General features: G+C 45.0%; 1 pseudogene across 1 annotated transcript in view; it reads right to left on the bottom strand.

Annotated features, from left to right (window-relative positions):
• Positions 1 to 4,148: 4,148 nt before the first annotated feature.
• LOC311225703 (E3 ubiquitin-protein ligase TRIM39-like) overlaps positions 4,149 to 21,513 on the bottom strand; it is a 33,840-nt pseudogene continuing 16,475 nt past the window's right edge. Inside the window, exons 4-5 of the transcript in view lie at positions 5,403 to 5,486; positions 4,149 to 4,234 (exon numbers count right to left, since the gene is read on the bottom strand). The product of the transcript in view is annotated as an E3 ubiquitin-protein ligase TRIM39-like (transcript). The remainder of the gene's footprint in view (positions 4,235 to 5,402; positions 5,487 to 21,513) is intronic.

The raw sequence follows: 21,513 nt of genomic DNA, 5'->3' as shown, positions 1-21,513 counted from the left end.
TTAGTCATTTAGCCGACGCTTTTATCCAAAGTGACTTACAAGTTCTGTACGACAAGTCATCAGGAAGGGCACAACTCTATCAGCTGAGTAACAATAACAATGTTCATCTAAGTGTTGAGTGCTACAGTGTAGGTTAGTTTATTAGGACGAGTGCATGACAGTAAGGTTAGTTAGGGTTCGATTTTCTTTTTTTTCTTCATTTCAGATAATGGTTGAAGAAGTGCGTCTTTAGTCGACGGTGAAAGTATATATAGTAGAGGGGACTCCTGAGACCAGTCAGTTTTTATAAGACGGTTTGCCAAAATGTATTAGAAGTACATAGTACAATTTAGTGCAATCGTCTTACCATGAGTTTTGATTAAGGAAAGTATGCAAAATGTAACTAATTTGCACAAGGAAGAGCTAGAAATGTGTATAGTAGTGATGAGGAATGCTGAGAAATAGACATACATCATTAAAATACACCACTTTTACATTTGGTCACGCCATGACAATTTTACTCACTAGCACATTATACTAATGAAAAAGATAAATGTATTACTCGAATAAAATCTACAATACCACAAATAGTTTTAGAAAGATTAGAGTTCTAAAACAGAACTGAATGATTTCCATTACCCATATCTGAAATATTTAAAAAGTTGAGAAAAAAAAGAACATACCAAGTGTTGTTGTTGTAGGTGGAGTTGTTGTTGTTGTAGGTGGAGTTGTTGTTGTAGGTGGAGTTGTTGTTGTTGTAGGTGGAGTTGTTGTTGTAGGTGGAGTTGTTGTTGTTGTAGGTGGAGTTGTTGTTGTTGTAGGTGGAGTTGTTGTTGTTGTAGGTGGAGTTGTTGTTGTAGGTGGAGTTGTTGTTGTAGGTGGAGTTGTTGTTGTAGGTGGAGTTGTTGTTGTAGGTGGAGTTGTTGTTGTAGGTGGAGTTGTTGTTGTTGTAGGTGGAGTTGTTGTTGTTGTTGTAGGTGGAGTTGTTGTTGTTGTAGGTGGAGTTGTTGTTATTGTAGGTGGAGTTGTTGTTGTAGGTGGAGTTGTTGTTGTAGGTGGTGCTGTTGTTGTCATCATCATTATTGTGGTTGGATCTTCTGTGGATACCACTGTTGAATCTGTCATGGAAAAACAAAGATAATTTCAATAAATTATTAAATTAATAATTATTGAAATAATAATTACAATAAATTATTATGTCTATTGTCCTATAAAATATGTAACACAAAAGTATAACAAAGGCTAACGTGCAGCCAGATAGCTTTCTACTGAACGCACAGAGCACCATATTCTCCCCACGAAGAAGGTGCAGGTTTTCCCAGCAGCTGAGGCGTCTGCGGCAGTAGCAGCGGAGGTAACACCGCCGCCTATCCGAGTGGGGGCTCGAGAGCCGCGTCTTCCTCCTCCAGAGCGCTACGGTGGAGCTACATAGGGCTGCAGAGAGTTCATCACGCAGTGGTCCCTTGTTTTCAGCTTACAGCCTCTCACTTTTCCCACCGAACTGTCCAAGGTGGCGTATATTATCACCCTGCTGACCGGCCGTGCTCTTTCCTGGGCCACGGCAGAATGTGAGATTGGCTCGGCAGTCTGCACCAGCGTTGATACCTTTACCCAGGAGTTAAAGAGGGTCTTCGAGACCTCCCGGGTAATTTCCATCTACGAGGCAGGTGGACGGCTCACGTCCTGTCGACAAGGTAACCACTCGGTGGCCAACTACGCCATTGAGTTTCGCATAGTGGCCCGAGAGACAGGTTGGCAGGAAGGCACCGTGTGTGTTCTCTTTGTCCAGGGACTTGCGGAAGAGATGCAGGATGAGCTGGCTTCCCGGGACCTTCCCGAACATTTGGATGATGTCATCAACCTTGCCATTCGTGTGGACAACCGTCGCCGAGAACGAGGACGGGAGAGGGAATCATTGCCACAGGTACCCTCCCGACTCCCTCTTGGTTATGGTACACCTGCCCGATTTCCATGGGAGAACTGGGGTGACGAACCCATGCAGCTGGGTGCTATGCACCTGTCCAACATCGAGAGGCGGCGACTTATTGAACAGAAGCGCTGCTTCCACTGTGGACGCACTGGTCACCGCTTTAACACCTGTCCTGGCATCTCGGGAAACGGGAGCTCTCGCTAGGCTTGGGAGGGGTATTAGCGGGAATGCATTTATCCTCTGCCACCAACAAGTCATTTGGGTGGGGCTCTCTGCCTCATCTTAAACATGCACAGGCCTTGGTAGATTCAGGGGCAGCGGGGAATTTAATGCACAAGGGGTTGGCTCGGGAGTGGGGGGTTCCTTTAGAGGCTTTAGAGGTACCTATTCCTGTTCAGGCCCTTGACGGCCAACCTCTGGGTAACGGCCTTATTACTCAGCGCACGCCACTGGTGCGTCTCCAGGTAGCGGGGGGTCAGTGGGAATCATTGCATTTTTATATCATTGTTTCACCTCATTCTCCTATTGTTTTGGGTCATCCTTGGATGGTAACAAATAATAACCCTTGTAATAACTGGTCTACGGGTGAGCTTTCGCTGGAGAGAGGCGCTGGGCCGGTCTCCATTGAAGGTTCATCCACTTTGTCTTCTTCTGTCTCCCTCCAGGGTGGCCGTAGCTGCTGCAGATTCTACATCCTCTCCTAATCCCGATTTAACAGGGGTCCCCGATATTTTTTGGGATCTGGCGGAGGTTTTTAGCAAGACCCGTGCTAAAGCACTTCCTCCTCATAGGCCATATAATTGCACTATTGATCTTCTACCCGGTACCTCTCCACCTCAGGGTCGTTTGTTCTCACTCTCCCGTCCTGAGACGCTTTCCATGAATTGCTATATTGAGGAGGCATTAGCCGCTGGTCACATTCGTCCTTCCACCTCACCTGCGGGCGCTGTTTTTTTTTTGTAGCTAAAAAGGATGGTGGCCAGCGTCCTTGCAAAGATTATCGTGGTTTAAACGACGTTTCTATTGAGAACCGTTACCCATTGCCTCTCATGGACACCACCTTTGAGTCACTACAGGGGGCGCAAGTTTTTTCCAAACTTGATTTACGTAATGCCTATAACTTGATTAGGATTAGAGAGGGGGATGAATGGAAGACTGCGTTTAACATGCCCTACGAGTACCTAGTCATGCCCTTTGGCTTAGCTAATGCTCCTGCAGTCTTTCAAGCGCTGGTCACGGACGTGCTGCGGGACCTAATAGGAGTGTCGGTCTTCGTTTATTTAGATTCTTATTTTCTCTCGTGATATTTCGCAGCATCAACAGCACGTTCGACAGGTTCTCCAGCATCTCTTCCAGCATCAGCTGTTTGTTAAGGCCGAGAAATGTGTGTTTCATACAGACACTGTGTCCTTTCTGGGGTTTGTATTAACCCGGGGCGATATGCGTATGGATCCGGGCAAGGTGAGGGCGGTCCTAGACTGGCCTCGTCCTTCTTTGCTCAAACAGTTGCAAAGTTTTTTGGGGTTTGCTCATTTCTATAGGCGATTTATTCTTAACTTTAGTGCCTTGGCTGCTCCCTTAATAACGGCTCTCACAAAAGCATCTCTCCCAGGCCTTGACTGGTCGCCTCGAGCCGAGACAGCTTTCTGTGACCTCAAACGTCGATTTACCTCCGCCCCTATATTGATTCACCCCGACCCAGAGGTTCCGTTTCTGGTAGGAGTGGATGCCTCCGACGTCGCGGTGGGGGGGGGGGGGGGTGCTCTCTCAGGACGGGAAAGTGCATCCTTGCGCTTTTTTTTTCACGTCGTCTGTCCTCGGCTGAACACAATTACGACGTGGGGAATCGGGAATTATTGGCCATTAAACTAGCATTAGAGGACAGTGGTTGGAGGGGGCTGCACACCCATTTATTGTGTGGACCGATCACAAGAACCTGGCTTATATCCAGGGGGCTAAACGCCTTAACGCTCGCCAAGCTAGGTGGGCGTTATTCTTCACACGCTTCCGCTTCTCCATCTCCTTTCGGCCCGGGTCAAAAAACGTCAAACCTGCCGCACTCTCTCGCCAGTTCGATCCTACGGACAGAGGAGATACCCCATCCCATTATTCCCCAGGCTCTTATTCTTGCTCCTGTGTCATGGGGCATAGACAGGGTGGTAAGGTCGGCACTGGCACGGAAGCCCGATCCTGGGGGGGGGGTCCTCCGGGGCGGTTGTATGTGCCCAAGGCTGCGCGCTCACGACTGTTGCAATGGGCGCATGCCTCCTTCCTTACCGGTCACCCTGGGGCCTCCAGGACCCTGGAGTTCATCCGCAGGAGGTACTGGTGGCCCACAGCGGAGGGGGATACGCGTTCCTTTGTGGCAGCCTGCCCGGTTTGTGCGCGCAGCAAGACCTCTCTGCGTTCCCCGGCGGGTCTCCTCCGTCCTCTTCCCATTCCTAATTGACGCCTGCTGTGTGTTTGACTCTCTTTATAATGGCCTTTGGTGTTTATTCTCTCATTTGTCAGTTCTTCATCTAACGTTACCGTGAGTAGCTGTCTACGGAGAGTCGTGTCGCTCCAGGCCTGGAGGATGCAGCTGCCGTGTTTTTGATTATTGTTTAATTATTATTTAGTTTGTTTTTCTTTTGTATAATACCAGTATCGCTCTTGATGTTTCAAAAATAAAAGGAAACTGTTTTTGGTGAGAAGAGCAACTACCTTCTCCGCACCTTTCTTCTGTTCTGCATTTGGGTTCAACACACCTACCTGAGTCGTAACACATGGAGACGCTGTTGAAGACGGGTGGCTTATTGGTGAGCGTTACCCATTCAGGCCTAATTTTATTTAATACAATTGTATTTTGTGTCATGTTTCCAAATAAGATTGTTCACAACAAAATACTTTCTACCTTCAATTTGTTCATGATTAGATGACCTCCGTGATCAATCTTGCTCTCAGTGAAGTCTATCTTTATAGTTATTCCACATTCCACAAACAGGCATGTTCCCATCGCGGTATTTAATTACCATATATGGTTGATTAGGGGCGGTTCTGTATGCAAATACTTATAATCGTGCACAAGCATAGACGGTAAGAACAATTGGTATTTATCAACACGGAGTGTGCGTACGAGCCGGTACGACCTGTGCACGCACGGTTGATAAATACCGATCTTTCTGTGCGTAGACATTCTAAATTCTGTGCGTAGGAATAAAAATGTAACACTTTCTACGCATTATTGATAAATGAGGGCCCTCCAACCCCTGCATCATTTACATTTTCACATGTGTACACACCTATGTATTTTTTATTTGTATTATTATTTATTTTCTCTGTTTCATCTCTAAGCTGTCTCCCTTTCTCTGTAGTATCCCCACCATGTTGTCATTGTGAAAGTCCAAAGTCCGTATTGTGTTTGTCCGTGTACTGTAATGCAATGTCTGTAAAGTGCTTTGAGATACCATTATGTAAGGCGCTATATAATCTTTATTATTATTATTAGACTCACAGAACACTCCCAGGTAGATGATTCCAGCCAGTAGAAGACATAGCAGCGCAATACTCAGTGCAGCAATTCTCCACTTCTTCAATGCTGTGGAGAGACATGAACACATGATCAGAGGGACATGAACACATGATCAGAGGGACATGAACACATGATCAGAGAGACATGAACACATGATCAGAGGGACATGAACACACGATCAGAGAGACATGAACACATGATCAGAGGGACATGAACACATGATCAGAGGGACATGAACACACAATCAGAGAGACATGAACACATGATCAGAGAGACATGAACACATGATCAGAGGGACATGAACACACGATCAGAGAGACATGAACACATGATCAGAGAGACATGAACACATGATCAGAGGGACATGAACACATGATCAGAGGGACATGAACACATGATCAGAGAGACATGAACACATGATCAGAGGGACATGAACACATGATCAGAGAGACATGAACACATGATCAGAGACATGAACACATGATCAGAGGGACATGAACACACGATCAGAGGGACATGAACACATGATCAGAGGGACATGAACACATGATCAGAGGGACATGAACACATGATCATGAACACATGATCAGAGGGACATGAACACATGATCAGAGAGACATGAACACATGATCAGAGAGACATGAACACATGATCAGAGGGACATGAACACATGATCAGAGGGACATGAACACATGATCAGAGAGACATGAACACATGATCATGAACACATGATCAGAGGGACATGAACACATGATCAGAGGGACATGAACACATGATCAGAGAGACATGAACACATGATCAGAGAGACATGAACACATGATCAGAGGGACATGAACACATGATCAGAGAGACATGAACACATGATCAGAGGGACATGAACACATGATCAGAGGGACATGAACACATGATCAGAGGGACATGAACACATGATCAGAGGGACATGAACACATGATCAGAGGCTCTGGAGGGACTCCGCTACCTTTGAAAATACACTGATATAATAACATTGTCAGCCTAATTAGGATGTAGTATGTAATGAAGGATGAACACCTCTATACTCATTATCAATCAATCATCTTTATTAACAGACACAGGGTCCACAGAGTAAAAAACACACACAAACATAATAATCCACAAATTACACTAATAAAAACATAAACCAATAGCAGCTCTACAATGTCGGGGAGGTTGCGACCCTCTCTGCGCCGCCCCCCCATCTCCCTGTCTCCGGCTGTCTCGGAGCGATGACCGGAGTGTTGAACGTCCCGTGATTAAGACGGGGAGGACGCGACCCTCTTTGCGTCGCCCCTGTGCCTCAAATAGATTCGCTATCAGCTCTATCTTTAATCTTTCAAAATGTTCAGTTGCTATCGCTATCAGCTCTATCTTTAATTTTTCTAAATGTTCAGTTGCTATTGCATGCACTCATCTGTGTTTCACTACACACATGAGTGCATGCAGGGCCGCCTCAGGGGGTGTGCGAGCAGTGCGGTCGCACAGGGCCTCGCGGGAAGGGGGGCCTCTCACAAAAGAAAATTAAAAAAAATTAAAAATAAATATTTTTTATTTATTATTTTTTTTATTTTTAATTTTATTTTTTTTTTTATTCTTTGCGAGGCCCCCCTCCCTTTTTCATCACAGACCTAAAATCTAGTTTTGCTTATATGCTTATATATTTCACATTAGACACGTTTGTAGAATGTGTCTGACTTGTTCCTGGCTCTGAGGCTCTGCAGGCAGCTCTGAGGCTTTGCAGGCAGCAGAATTGGTTTCAATGAGGGGAGGGGTTACAGGTAAGGTAGCGTCTGACTATTTCGCGCGTGCAGCATTGGAGGTTATGCCAGCCAAGATGAAGAGGACATCGTTCGGCAGATGGACTGAAGATGAAAGTTGTTGCATGTTAGACAGTTCAGTCAGGCTAGCCATCCCGGCTAAAGACAGGGACAGCTAGTTAGCTTTAGCTACATTATAATATTGAGTGCTAACGTGTGGTTCAGTCGGGATATAGCCATGATGATGTCGGCTAGTAGCTAGCTTAGCTAAAGGCTAACTAGCGTTAGCTAACCTAGAGACAGCGCGTGCAGCATTGTTATGCCAAGATGAAGAGGACGGTCGTTTGGCAGATGAACTTCGTCAACTCCATGCGGTTGTCTCCATCCCCCTAATGCACTCTATTCTATTCCCGCCGTGGATATCTCTCTCTCTCTCTCTCTCTCTCTCTCTCTCTCTCTCTCTCTCTCTCTCTCTCTCTCTCTCTCTCTCTCTCTCTCTCTCTCTCTCTCTCTCTCTCTCTCGGGAGCCAAACGGGCAGACTAGCTGTTGTAGTACTAGTAGCTAACGGTGTGTGGCCTGGTGTCAGCACCTGGTGCGAGGGAGGTGAGCTTGGTGTTTCATTATGAGAATATCTCCATGCTCAAGTCGGCTATAGTCCACGAGGGACTTGTTGCCGGCACCGCTATGGTAAACACCACTCTGTAGTGGGACGTGTATTGCCTTCTTTTTCCCTTCTCTCGTCGTATGAGAAGAGGAAAACACAGCGGCTGTCTGAAGTGTTGGCCTGTATTGCTTTTCTCACGTTGTACAGTTTTTCAGTGGTAGCCGCATAGCTTGCTTCTGCGTTAGCTAGTGGTTAGCGATAGCCGGGTTGAGCTAACTGTTAGCCAGTTAGCTGTTTAGCTACGACGTTAGCTGCTCGTTTTCGCTCGCCTGGGAACGTTAGCTTGATGCTATCAGTTAGCCTAGAGTTAGCTGTAGCTTGTGCTACGACCATTGACATTAGCCGTGAGAATAGCGGGCCCTGGCACTCTGACTACGACATCATCTTTGACAGAAGATGTAGTCGGGCCTGCACCATGACAAGGATCCGGCCATAGCTTCTTTTTGTCCCGCCAGCGAGAGGCCTTTCGTCAACGTGGAGACCTGTGTTGCGGCCTTTCGCCCTGCGTTCCTTGGTGCAGGTAAGATGTCCATTGGACATTACCCCACTCTTCCTTCCTTCCCCTCCCGAATGTTTAGTTAATAACGATGTTTTTTTCCAGGCAAAACATATGTTACTTCACAACATTTGGAGATACGACATGTGCTGTGTGTGAATTGTCTTGGTCGTTTGTGTAGCTTGGGTAGCGTTGGCCAAAGCTGTGTGTGGCCTGGTGTCAGTACCTGGCTAGCCTATTTAGCTGATGTCGGCCATTGGCTCCTTGCTACTTTGTTTTCTCTGGTATAGACCCTCTTCTCTTTGGATTTAAGTGTTGATCTTTGTCCTTTTGGATCTATGTATATTCATGTTGCCTTTGTGAAGTTATCTTTTCCTTCTGTTTTGTTCTTCCATTAAAAGTTGAATATCCTTTAGGGGCTCATCTTTGCTTATCTCTCTCATACATGCTCTCTCTCTAACACACACACACACGACACACAGACATGCTCTCTCTCTCTAACACACAAACACACATGCTCTCTCTCTCTCTCTCTCTCTCTCTCTCTCTCTCTCTCTCTCTCTCTCTCTCTCTCTCTCTCTCTCTCTCTCTCTCTCTCTCTCTCTCTCTCTTTCTAACACACACAGTCTGCCTATGGCGGCCTTTCTCGATGGCTAGGCTGTGCTCGCTGAGTCTGTACATAGTCAAGGATCTTCAGTCACAGTGCTCAGGTATTCTGCCACTGTGTACTCTCTGCTTAGGGCCAAATAGCATTTAAATTTCTTTCCAATGTGTCTCTCTCTATCTCTCTCTCTCTCTGTACACTGTATATTGACTGTAGAACGGGAGCTCTCTCTCACTCTCTCTCTTGCTATATGTTGACTGTATCATGCCCAGCCTCGGGCAGCGCTATTATTTAAGAATATGTTGACTGTATGAAAGAAAAATAAAAAAAATTATATATATATATTTATTTTTTACCTTTTGGGGGGGGGGGGGGGGGCTCGCGTTTAAATCTCGCACAGGGCCTCGCATTTCTCCCAGGCGGCCCTGAGTGCATGCTTACCAACTGTCCGTCTGCATCACTACTATCACCGACATCTAAGAAGGGAGAACCCCCCTTGAATGGCCCTTCTAAGGTTTCTCTCCTCCACACTGCCTGTGGAGCATTTTTTCCCTATTGTTAGGTTTTAGTGAGTTTTTCATTACCTTCGCGTGGGGTATGTCTGGGAGTGCTTGCATTCTATTATTTATATATTATATTATTATTTACATGCATCATTGTTTACAACTGGACACGGACGCGTTAAACTAACCTAAAGTTAGTTGTTCACCAACAATCTACAGACACAAACAAACACAAAACCGGACTGTTATATTAAATTAATTTATTGCTGTTTGCGTCCGTGTCCAGTTGTAAACAATGATGCATGTAGTTACTGTGTGTTGTTGTTGCCACCGGTTAATTCGCGATTTTTTTATTGGTTTGTCATGACAAACCAATTACATAATCCACCATATGTGTAAAGGCACAACATATTCCAGTTAAGGGTATATTTCTTTAATGATTCGTTATGGCGTAATCAATACTTCCATTTGTATAAATTGCGTTAAGCGGAGCCTGGCTGAGGAGCTGGCTGAGGAGCGCGTCGCGGCCAATCAGAGCAACGCGGAAGGGCAAGTTGGCTGCCGAAAGTATTCACACAACCCGGAGTTTATGGAAGCTAGCCTGCTTAAACTTGACCCACAAGGGGGCAGTATAGAGTATAGAGAGGAGTGCAATATAGGCCCTAAACAGATTCATTTTCACCCCAGCAGAGCAGAAATGGAACTTCTTCCTCAGCACGTTCGCTTGAGCATACAGTACTCGCCGCTGTCGGTACATGTCATCATCATCACTCATTTGATCGGTAATAATGTGACCCAAATATTTTGTACTACAGCAGACGGCCAGCACCAGCCCAGACAGATAGAAAGAAGGAAAAGAAATATCCTTATCGCGTTTAGTCCTGCAAATCAGAACGACACTCTTCTTAGCATTGTATTTCACGTCACGCCTTACTCCATAATCAGAACAGATATTGAGCAGCTCTTGGAAACCACTACTACTTGGCGACAGGATGACCAAATCATCAGCATATACATGAAGTGATTCACCACCATGTTACCAACGCATAACCCGTTCGGCAATTGCCAAGCTGTACAGACAGTTCATTCATATAAAGATGGAAGAGTGCAGGGGAGAGTAACCCTGCGTGATTTTTTTTCGTAGCCGCAGTTTGCGGAGACGCTCCCTGATTGGCCACTGACGTTTCTGGTCATGTGACACGTGCGCCCAATCGCGTGACGTTTGTGTCTTTACCCATTTCCGCCTCGAACAGCATGCAAACTACCTAACGCCTAGTTTATCACTGGTTAAGCTTATAGGCGACTCTTTCGAAGTTGGTTAAGGTTAGAGTTTGGAATCAGGGCTGGCGTTCTATCGCCCTGCTCTAAGACAAACTCTAACCTTAACCAACTTCAAAAGAGTGCCTAAGCTTAACCGGTGAAAGAAACAGGCGTCACACGATTGGGCGCACATGTCACATGACCAGAAACATCAGTGGCCAATCAGAGAGCGTCTCCGCAAACTGCGGCTATTACCAGCGGAAGAGTGCTGCCGAGTGCTTCCGCGTTTTCCCTGATTGGCTGCGACACGCCCCGCGGCAGCGCGGCAGCCGCAGAGCGGAGCGGCAGAGCTTGTGGCATTATGTAGCCGTAATCCCTGATGTTTTTCATTCGATGCTTAGCTCAACTGGCAGCGCTGCCGTGCTGTGGATCCTGCGGTCCGTTGTTGACAAGTTTGATTCCCTTACATTTTTTTTATTTAATTTTTTTAACATGCATTCTTTCGCCGGTTAAGTTTAGGCATGTTAACTTTAAGCATTGTTTCGGAGTTGGTTATGGTTAAGGTTAGGCATTGTTTCGGAGTTGGTTAAGGTTAGAAGGGTTAAGTTTAGGCGCTGTTAAGGAGTTGGTTAAGGTTAGAGTTTGTCTTAGAGAATGGCAATATTCTTTCGGAGTTGGTTATGGTTAAGGTTAGGCATGGTTAAGGTTAAGGTTAGGCATTGTTTCGGAGTTGGTTAAGGTTAGAAGGGTTAAGTTTAGGCGCTGTTAAGGAGCTGGTTAAGGTTAGAGTTTGTCTTAGAGAATGGCAATAGACAGCCTATTTCCGCGCTGCAGCGCGAGGCAATAGACAGCCTATTTCCGCGCTGCAGCTCTCTCGCGCTGCCGCGGTCACATGGGCGTCATGGCCAATGGAGAGCGACGTCGTCGTAGGGCGGCCATCTTGCCCCAGGCAGCTCAGCTACTGATAACATTAATGTCTATGGTGCATGTAGTATTTAAATAACCATAGATTGCTCAATTCTTTACCGATTTTCAAACGGGTTGGTTTGCTATAAACATCAAAGATGTAGTTATGATGCTGCATACGTATAATTTTTTGTTGATTTTTTTGTTGATGTTTTTTTACAAACCGCTTGAATCATAGCCACGTTAATAATGCTTGTAATAAACCAAACCGTTTGTAAATCCGTCAATATTTCAGCGAGTTATGAGTATTTTCGTCTGTGCAGATCACTCACACAAACAGAAAGGCTGACTGGGGCAAGAATTAGTATGTAATGTAGTATGTAGTATGTCATGTAGGATGTAGTATGTAATGAAGGATGTAGTATGTAATGAAGGATGTAGTATGTAGTATGTATGTTCAGTCACTGTAAATAATCAAATATTGATAAATGATGATGTATATTGTACTGTGTGATGATGACTGAAAAAATAAACTACTACTACTACTACTACTAATGTAGTATGTAGTATGTAGGATGTAGTATGTAATGAAGGATGTAGTATGTAATGAAGGATGTAGTATGTGATGTAGTAGTATGTAGGATGTAGTATGTAATGTAGTATGTAGTAACTGACCGCCAAGGGTAAAGATGCCTATCATCTTTACTGTCAGTAAGCTTTGATTTGCGTTGGTCTAGAATAGATGATCAATTTCTCTGTATAGGCTCAGAATACTGAGCCCTCTATTTATCTATCTAAGAAAATAATATTTCGGAGCCACTTGTGCACTTTCATTTAGTGTCCACATGGGGGCAGAGCTCGTCTTTCTTTAGTATAAAGGTCACAGCTTTCTGTGTGACCAAGGCGGAAGTAACTCAGATAACGACGGAGCAGGCAGCGAATTGTATGATGGAAGGACCTTACTCCAGTTAAATTAACTACCCTTGGTAAAGCGGAATAAGGTATGTCGAACACTCAAATGTATTATTATTATTACTGTTGTTGAAGATATGTTGTTGTATATTTATGTGTGTAACCGCCAAACATTTATAAACATATAAAGTGGTGCACTCACGAAGCAGATTCTAATCAAAGGCACCTGCTGCCGGACAAGTAACGTTATTATATATCATTGTTTTTCCCTGAGTGCCTTTGCTATGGAAGACGAGTTCACCCTTTAAATATCTTTAATACAATTGTTTGTTTGAACACTTTGGTATAATAATGAACGACATGTGAACAATATTGAAATGTGAAATATGTAACTAATTGTATGTTTGTGTTTGACTGTCCTATGCAGTTTTCACGGTGCAAACGAGGTGCAAACGGACCAAATGAGGCAACCGTCACTACCTGTACAAAGTACCAAAGAAAAGCTACAGTACTGCTAAGCTGAAATGCAAGAGAAAAAAGAGAAAATAAATAAAAGCATCTGTACGAAACATAACCGCATCTTTATTTCAAGACCAAGCCGGGGGGCAGTTACAGTGAAAACTTACCGACTCTGAAGAGTGAAAACTTACCGACCAGTGGTGAGCGAAGACTTACCCATACTCTGAAGATGATAAACAGTGAGTAAAACCCATACTCTGAAGATGAGCAACAGTGAGTAAAACCCATACTCTGAAGATGATAAACAGTGAGTCAAAACCCATACTCTGAAGAGGATAAATGTATTATGAAACCTCATTCTGAAGTGGATAAATGTGAAATAGACCTTACTCTGAAGAGGATGGATGTATTATGAAGACTTTATTCTGAAGTGGATAAATGTACAATGAAGACCATACTCCAAAGAAAATGCATGTATGTTGAAGACCTCACTCTGAAGAAAATGCATGTACAATGAAGACCATCCTCTGAAGAAAATGCATGTACAATGAAGACCTCACTCTGAAGAAAATACATGTAAGAGGAAGATCTTACTCCGAAGAGAACACATGTATGTTGAGGACCCTACACTAAAGAAAATACATGCATGAAGAGAAGGAAGAATGAACCTACTAATTACCCTCATGCTGTCTGGTATCCATCCCAGCAAACCCACGGACGTGTGGCAACTCCTGTATATCTAATTACCCTCATGCTGTCTGGTATCCATCCCAGCAAAACCACGGACGTGTGGCAACTCCTGTATATCTAAATTAACCCTATGCTGTCTGGTATCCATCCCAGCAAACCCACGGACGTGTGGCAACTCCTGTATATCTAATTACCCTCATGCTGTATGGTATCCATCCCAGCAATACCACGGACGTGTGGCAACTCCTGTATATCTAATTAACCCTATGCTGTCTGGTATCCATCCCAGCAATACCACGGATGTGTGGCAACTTCTGTATATTTAATTACCCTCATGCTGTCTGGTATCCATCCCAGCAATACCACGGACGTGTGGCAACTCCTGTATATTTAATTAATATTATGCTGTCTGATATCCATCCCAGCAAGTGGAACTCTTAAATACCATCTAGTTATTTGATATTTTGAGTGTATGTGATCAAGCACAATGTCGGCCCAAGAAGACGAAGCTGGCAACCTCTTGGAGTTGGAACAGAACAGAACGGGTGCTCGCCAAAGAACTCTAACCGAGAAAGGAAAAGAAAACCGTGAAGTGGAGGATAAGAGGAATGAGAAAGCTTTTAACAAAGCTTATCAGAAGTGGAAGAAGATAGCCAAGGAAGCAAGAGGGAAGCTAAGAACCTTCTGTCCAGCAGAAGAACTTGAAAGACTAAAACAAGACATTCAAGCAAGTTGTGACTTAGTAAGAAGTTTATATGAGTCCATTTTACGTAACCATGCCACGACTCCTGAGATCGCAAATAAAATGGACGCCTGTATTCAGCTGACGACAGACACCCAAGAGCTTGTGTGTAAGCAGCTGGAAACAAAAGAGGAAGATTTTAATGAAAGACTTGAGAAGGAGAGGGTGAGAATAGCTCTGAACAAAGAAGAGTACAGATCTGTATATGGTCACACAAATACTGAAACAATTCACTCTCAACGTTCCAAGGCATCAAACAGGCGGAGGGAAGCTGAACTCGCGGCTAAAGTGGAAGAGGTAAAGGCCATGCAAGTGATCCAGGCTCAGCAAACCAGTCTCCTCCAACTAGAGGGGGAAGAGGCAGCCATGCTGATGGAAATGGAGAAGTTGAAGGTACAGAGTCGACGTAAGCTGGAGGAGGAGAGGATGAAGTTACAGCAGCTACAAGCAGAGAAGGAAGTCCAGGTAGCAGCAGCCCGAGTGAGGGCATACAGTTCGGGAAGTGATCTAGACAACGAAGAAGAAGAAGTCACTGACCATGAAATAAATACTGCTTACCAAAATCCTGAATATAGTGCTCCGCTACATCCTACAGCATTCCAACGTCAAGCATCTCCCAGCGCGACGGCAAACCAAGAGGCCTTCAGTCTAGCCAAAGCAATCACAAGTGCATTAAGCATGAATCGCCTACCTACACCAGAACCAACAATATTCAACGGTGACCCTATGAAATTTGTTGATTGGAAGATGACCTTCATGACCCTGATACATCGAAAGCCTCTCCCAACAAGTGATAAGATGTTTTATCTGAAAATGTACCTTACTGGAGAAGCTCGTAAGTCTGTGGAAGGATTCTTTTACAGAGACTCCGAGGAAGCATATAAAGGTGCCTGGAGAGTGTTGGAAGAGAGGTATGGAAACCCCTTCATTATACAAAGGGCGTTCAGAGACAAGCTAATGAGATGGCCTAAGATAAACACAAACGATCCTCTGGCGCTCCGAGAGTTTGCAGACTTCCTACAGGGATGCACAGAGGCAATTCCACATGTCCGAGGGCTGGACATCTTGAACGACTGTGAAGAGAACCACAAACTGCTCAAGAAACTACCTGAGTGGATTGTGCGAAGATGGAGCAGGATCATCGTAGAAGAGCTAGATAAATCTGGAAGCTATCCAAGTCTTGCACACTTTTCAAAGTTTCTGAACAAAGAGGCACGAATAGCTTGTAACCCCATCGCTACCCCACTACTGTTGAACTCCAGAGCCTCAGACGAGAGGTTTTCCAAGAGAGCCAGAGCGTTGAATACAAGCACTCACATAAAGAGCAACATCGTGGAGACACAGTATTCACCCTATAGAGCCAGACCACCTTGCCCAATCTGCAAGAATGAGAATCATGGCATTGCTACATGCACTAACTTCGCATCAAGGTCTATAGAGGATAAGAGAACGTACATCTACCAAAATCACCTCTGCTTTGGATGTCTAAAGAAGGGACACTCCAGCAAGGACTGTAAACGGCGACATACCGGCAACACCTGCAACCGTCGTCATCCAACGTGTCTGCACGAAGAGAGGTCACAAGCACCAGAGACAACCCAGAGTGGCACATCTACTGCAAACTACCGGGGCCAAGAAGTCCGCAGAGTCGTGTCTCACACTACAACCCGATGTGCTTCTGCGACCTCAAGCATTGTCCCAGTCCTTGTGTCTTCAGTTCAAGAGCCACAGATAACGGTGCTCACTTACGCACTACTCGACACACAGAGTGATACAACGTTTATCTTAGAGGACCTGCTTAAGGAGTTAAGTGTGGAAAGTCAACCTGTGAAGCTGAGACTCAGTACAATGACTGCTGTAAATACAGTTATAACCAGCAAGAGTGTCAGCGGCCTACAAATCAGAGGACTCCATTCTGCAAACAACATCAGAGTGCCACAAGCCTACACTCGTAGCTTCATCCCAGTAGACAAATCCTACATTCCTACTGGTAAAACAGCGCTACAGTGGCCTCACCTCAAGCATCTCGTAAACAAGTGCCAACACTTCTAGACTGTGAAGTGGGTATGTTAATAGGATGTGATTGTCCCTCAGCGCTAGCTCCACTCGAAGTCATCACAGGCTGTGAAAACGAACCTTTCGCACAGAGGACAGAGCTTGGCTGGAGCATAATAGGCTCATCTAACCCTCATCTGGACCGACAAGGGAGCCAGAGCTTTGTACATAGTGTCAGTAAAAGAAATACCAGCCCCGTCTACAACAGATGTCCTTAAAGTACTTGAGTCGGACTTCTCTGAAAGGAACTACGAGGACAAGTACGTGTCTCAAGAAGATGTTCACTTCATACAATTCCTCAGCGAGAACATCAGACAGAAAGAAGATGGACACTACGAGATGCCTCTACCTTTCAAGGGTAGCAGCCCACCATCCCTACCAAACAACAAGAGACTAGCTACAGTCCGCCTCCAGTCTCTAAAGAAGAAGCTAAAGACGGATAAAGAGTATCACGAACGCTATAAGGCTTTCATGAAAGACATCATCGAGAAAGGTGACGCAGAACTTGACCATACCACTTCATATGGAGAGACCGCTTGGTACCTTCCTCATCACGGCATTTACCACCCTCAAAAGCCTGGCAGGCTACGGGTCGTGTTTGACTGCTCAGCTAAATTCTGTGCAGTTTCCCTAAATGACTGTCTATTGACCGGTCCCGACTTAATCAACTCCCTAATAGGAGTTCTATGCCGCTTCAGAAAGGAAGACGTGGCCATAATCTGCGACGTGGAAAGAATGTTCCACCAGTTCTTCGTCCACCCTGACTCTCGAAAATACCTCAAGTTCCTGTGGTGGAGAGAAGGTGATTTGGAAACGGAACCACAGGAATACAGGATGGCAGTTCACCTCTTTGGAGCTGCTTCGTCTCCTGGATGTGCCAATTTTGGCCTAAGGTACATGGCACACCAACATAGAGAAGACTACCCAGCAGCCTCAGCCTTCATTGAGAAGAACTTCTACGTTGATGATGGGTTAGCCAGCGTTTCATCAGTCGAAGAGGCCAAGAAACTGATCATCGAGGCACAAAAATTGTGCAAACGAGGAGGCCTACGCCTCCACAAATTCAACTCTAACCACAAAGACGTCCTCGACTGTGTGAAACCCTCAGAAAGAGCAACAATCACTGACCCTCTCGAACTTAAGCTGGAAGCAACCCCAACTGAGCATGCACTTGGCCTTCAGTGGTCTATAGACAACGACACCTTCAGCTTCAATGTCAACATGAAAGACCAGCCTTCAACCCGTCGAGGAATCCTCTCCATCGTCGCCTCTCTTTATGACCCACTCGGGTTTGTTGCCCCATTCACCCTAAGCGGAAAACGCATACTCCAAGAACTATGCCGCAGAGGCATAAGATGGGACGATCCACTGCCAGATGACTTAAAGCCACGGTGGGAGGAATGGAAGATCGGGCTACATAACTTAAAGGAATTCACAATCCCTAGATGCTATCACCCACATGACTTCGGCAACATCATCAAGACGGAACTGCATCACTTTGCCGATGCCAGCAGCATGGGGTATGGCGCTTGTTCCTACCTCAGGTACAAAAATGACAAAAATACAGTACACTCCAGTCTTGTGATGGCCAAAGCAAGAGTAGCACCCACCAAGGTCTCAAGCATCCCACGACTAGAGCTCTCAGCGGCAGTGGTCGCAACCAAATTAAGTGTGTTGCTGAAAAGAGAACTGCAGATGAAGATCGATGAAGAATTCTTCTGGACAGATTCACAAGTAGTTCTGGGCTACATCAATAATGAGGCAAGAAGGTTCCATGTGTTCGTCGCGAACAGAGTCCAACTGATAAGAGAAAACACTGACCCAAGTAAATGGCACTATATCGAAACAGCAGAGAACCCGGCAGATCATGCCTCCAGAGGCCTTCAGGCATCTCACATTCCTTCAACAAACTGGATGTCAGGTCCTACATTTCTCTGGGAGCAAGAAGTACATCCCAAACTGAATCCCTTCGCAGACTTACTTGTAGGCGATCCTGAGGTTAAGGCTGTCCAAGCTTTCACAACCAAAGTTAACAGTTGTACAGACATTCTAAGTCGCCTAAATCAGATCTCTTCATGGTCAAAGATCCTGAAAGTAGTCGCAAGAATCAAGAGGCTGGGATCGGGAAAAGTACACAACACCGAACTGGTGACAGTCGAAGAACGAGAAAGAGCTGCCAAAATAGTGATCAAGCTTGTCCAGCAGCAAGCCTTCTCTCAGGAAATTAAGAGATGCCAGGAAGGAGATGCTCTCCCAAGTTCAAGTGCTCTCCATTCCCTTGATCCAATTCTGCATCAAGAACTTCTCTGTGTGGGTGGAAGATTGAGACGCTCATCCCTCAGTCAAGAAATGAAACATCCCATCATTTTGCCAAAAGACAGCCCTATCACCAAGCTAATTACGGCTCATCACCACGCTCAAGTTTGTCACCAAGGCCGAAGTCAAACCCAAATGGAACTGAGGGCAAATGGTTTCTGGGTCATTGGTGGGAGCAAATTAGTAGCCAAGCTGATTCACAACTGTGTACGATGCAGGAAACTCCGACGACCTACTCAAGAGCAGCAAATGGCTGAACTCCCTAAAGAGCGTGTGGAAGACTCACCGCCTTTCTCATACAGTGGCATGGACTGCTTCGGCCCCTTTCTGATTAAAAAGGCTCGAAAGGAGTACAAAAGGTATGGCCTGATACTAACTTGCCTAGCTTCACGAGCTGTCCACATCGAGATGCTTGAAGACTTATCAACAGACTCATTCATTAACGCCTTGAGATGCTTCATCAGCCTCAGAGGAGCTGTTCGGCAACTTCATTGCGACCACGGTACTAACTTCGTGGGAGCTAGAAACCAGTTTAAAGAAGCACTCAAACAATGTGACGCCAGTTTACTGGAGATCTTTCTAGCAGAGAAACAGTGTGAATTTGTCTTCAACGCTCCATCCGCCAGCCATGCAGGTGGTGTCTGGGAACGTCAAATCAGGACAGTAAGAAATGTGCTGAACGCCACTATCGCTCTGTGTCCAGGCAGACTTGATGACGCCTCTCTTAGAACACTCTTCTATGACGCTACAGCTATTGTAAACAGCCGACCACTGACAGTAGATGGTATCAACGATCCTATGGCGCTAGAACCCTTAACACCAAACCATCTCGTCATGATGAAGTCTAAAATCGCTCTTCCACCCCCTGGGAGATTTGTTAAAGAGGACATGTATGCAACCAAGAGATGGCGCAGAGTCCAGTACCTAATCGAACAATTCTGGAGCCGCTGGAAGAAGGAATACCTCCTGAACATTTCTACACGCCAGAAGTGGCACGTACCACGGCGTAACCTCAAGGTGAACGACATAGTCATCCTCAAGGACAGTAACCTGCCAAGAAGCCAGTGGCAACTATGTCGGGTCGTCGAAGCCACTCCAGAGAGCGACGGTCTAGTACGTCGAGTAAAAATACAGACTGGGGAGCGAAAAGATCACTCTACCAGACCTTCAGTCCTCGAGCGACCGATCCAGAAATTGGTACTCCTCCTCGAGAGTAATTAGTATAGAAATGCTTGAAAAATATTATTTTGATGCTATGTGAAATCTAAAAGGAAATCCTGTATGACTAAATTAATTGTTTTTGTGCTTATCCGTCATAGCAGGATTTGGTGGGAGTGTAACTGACCGCCAAGGGTAAAGATGCCTATCATCTTTACTGTCAGTAAGCTTTGATTTGCGTTGGTCTAGATGATCAATTTCTCTGTATAGGCTCAGAATACTGAGCCCTCTATTTATCTATCTAAGAAAATAATATTTCGGAGCCACTTGTGCACTTTCATTTAGTGTCCACATGGGGGCAGAGCTCGTCTTTCTTTAGTATAAAGGTCACAGCTTTCTGTGTGACCAAGGCGGAAGTAACTCAGATAACGACGGAGCAGGCAGCGAATTGTATGATGGAAGGACCTTACTCCAGTTAAATTAACTACCCTTGGTAAAGCGGAATAAGGTATGTCGAACACTCAAATGTATTATTATTATTACTGTTGTTGAAGATATGTTGTTGTATATTTATGTGTGTAACCGCCAAACATTTATAAACATATAAAGTGGTGCACTCACGAAGCAGATTCTAATCAAAGGCACCTGCTGCCGGACAAGTAACGTTATTATATATCATTGTTTTTCCCTGAGTGCCTTTGCTATGGAAGACGAGTTCACCCTTTAAATATCTTTAATACAATTGTTTGTTTGAACACTTTGGTATAATAATGAACGACATGTGAACAATATTGAAATGTGAAATATGTAACTAATTGTATGTTTGTGTTTGACTGTCCTATGCAGTTTTCACGGTGCAAACGAGGTGCAAACGAGGTGCAAACGGACCAAATGAGGCAACCGTCACTACCTGTACAAAGTACCAAAGAAAAGCTACAGTACTGCTAAGCTGAAATGCAAGAGAAAATAAATAAAAGCATCTGTACGAAACATAACCGCATCTTTATTTCAAGACCAAGCCGGGGGGCAGTTACATGTAGGATGTAGTATGTAGTGTAGGATGTAGTATGTAATGTAGGATGCAGTATGAAGGATGAAGTATGTAATGTAGGATGTAGTATGTAATGAAGGAAAACAAAAACTCTGGGTCCGAATGGACCCGGTGTGTAACTCAGTACCAACCGTTCTCTTCCTCTCCTTCTCTGCCTCCTTCCTGAATCTGCACAGTCACCATATCATTCTACATTAAGGAGAGCAATACACTTATGAATACACTGAACTGGTTTGTGCTACTCTGTAAAGGGAGAGAGGGGGGATATATGATCCAAGTATTTGTGACTTAATTTGTTATGTTATCCTACACTTTAAGCTGACTGATATTTCCATTACCTGTACCTCTTGTATCTCTGTCTCTCCTTCTCTGCCTCCTTCCTGAGTCTGCACAGTCACCATATCATTCTACATTAAGGAGAGCAATACACTTATGAATACACTGAACATCATTATGAAACATTTCTATTAGCATTTCACCTCTTTCTTATGAACATTTTTCAAC

This window comes from Notolepis coatsorum (genome assembly GCF_963971535.1).
Source record: "Notolepis coatsorum genome assembly, chromosome: 3".
NCBI classification, from domain to species: Eukaryota; Metazoa; Chordata; class Actinopteri; order Aulopiformes; family Paralepididae; genus Notolepis; species Notolepis coatsorum.
The sequence above is the reverse complement of the archived record's forward strand: the minus strand, read 5'-3'. Positions and strand labels throughout refer to the sequence as shown.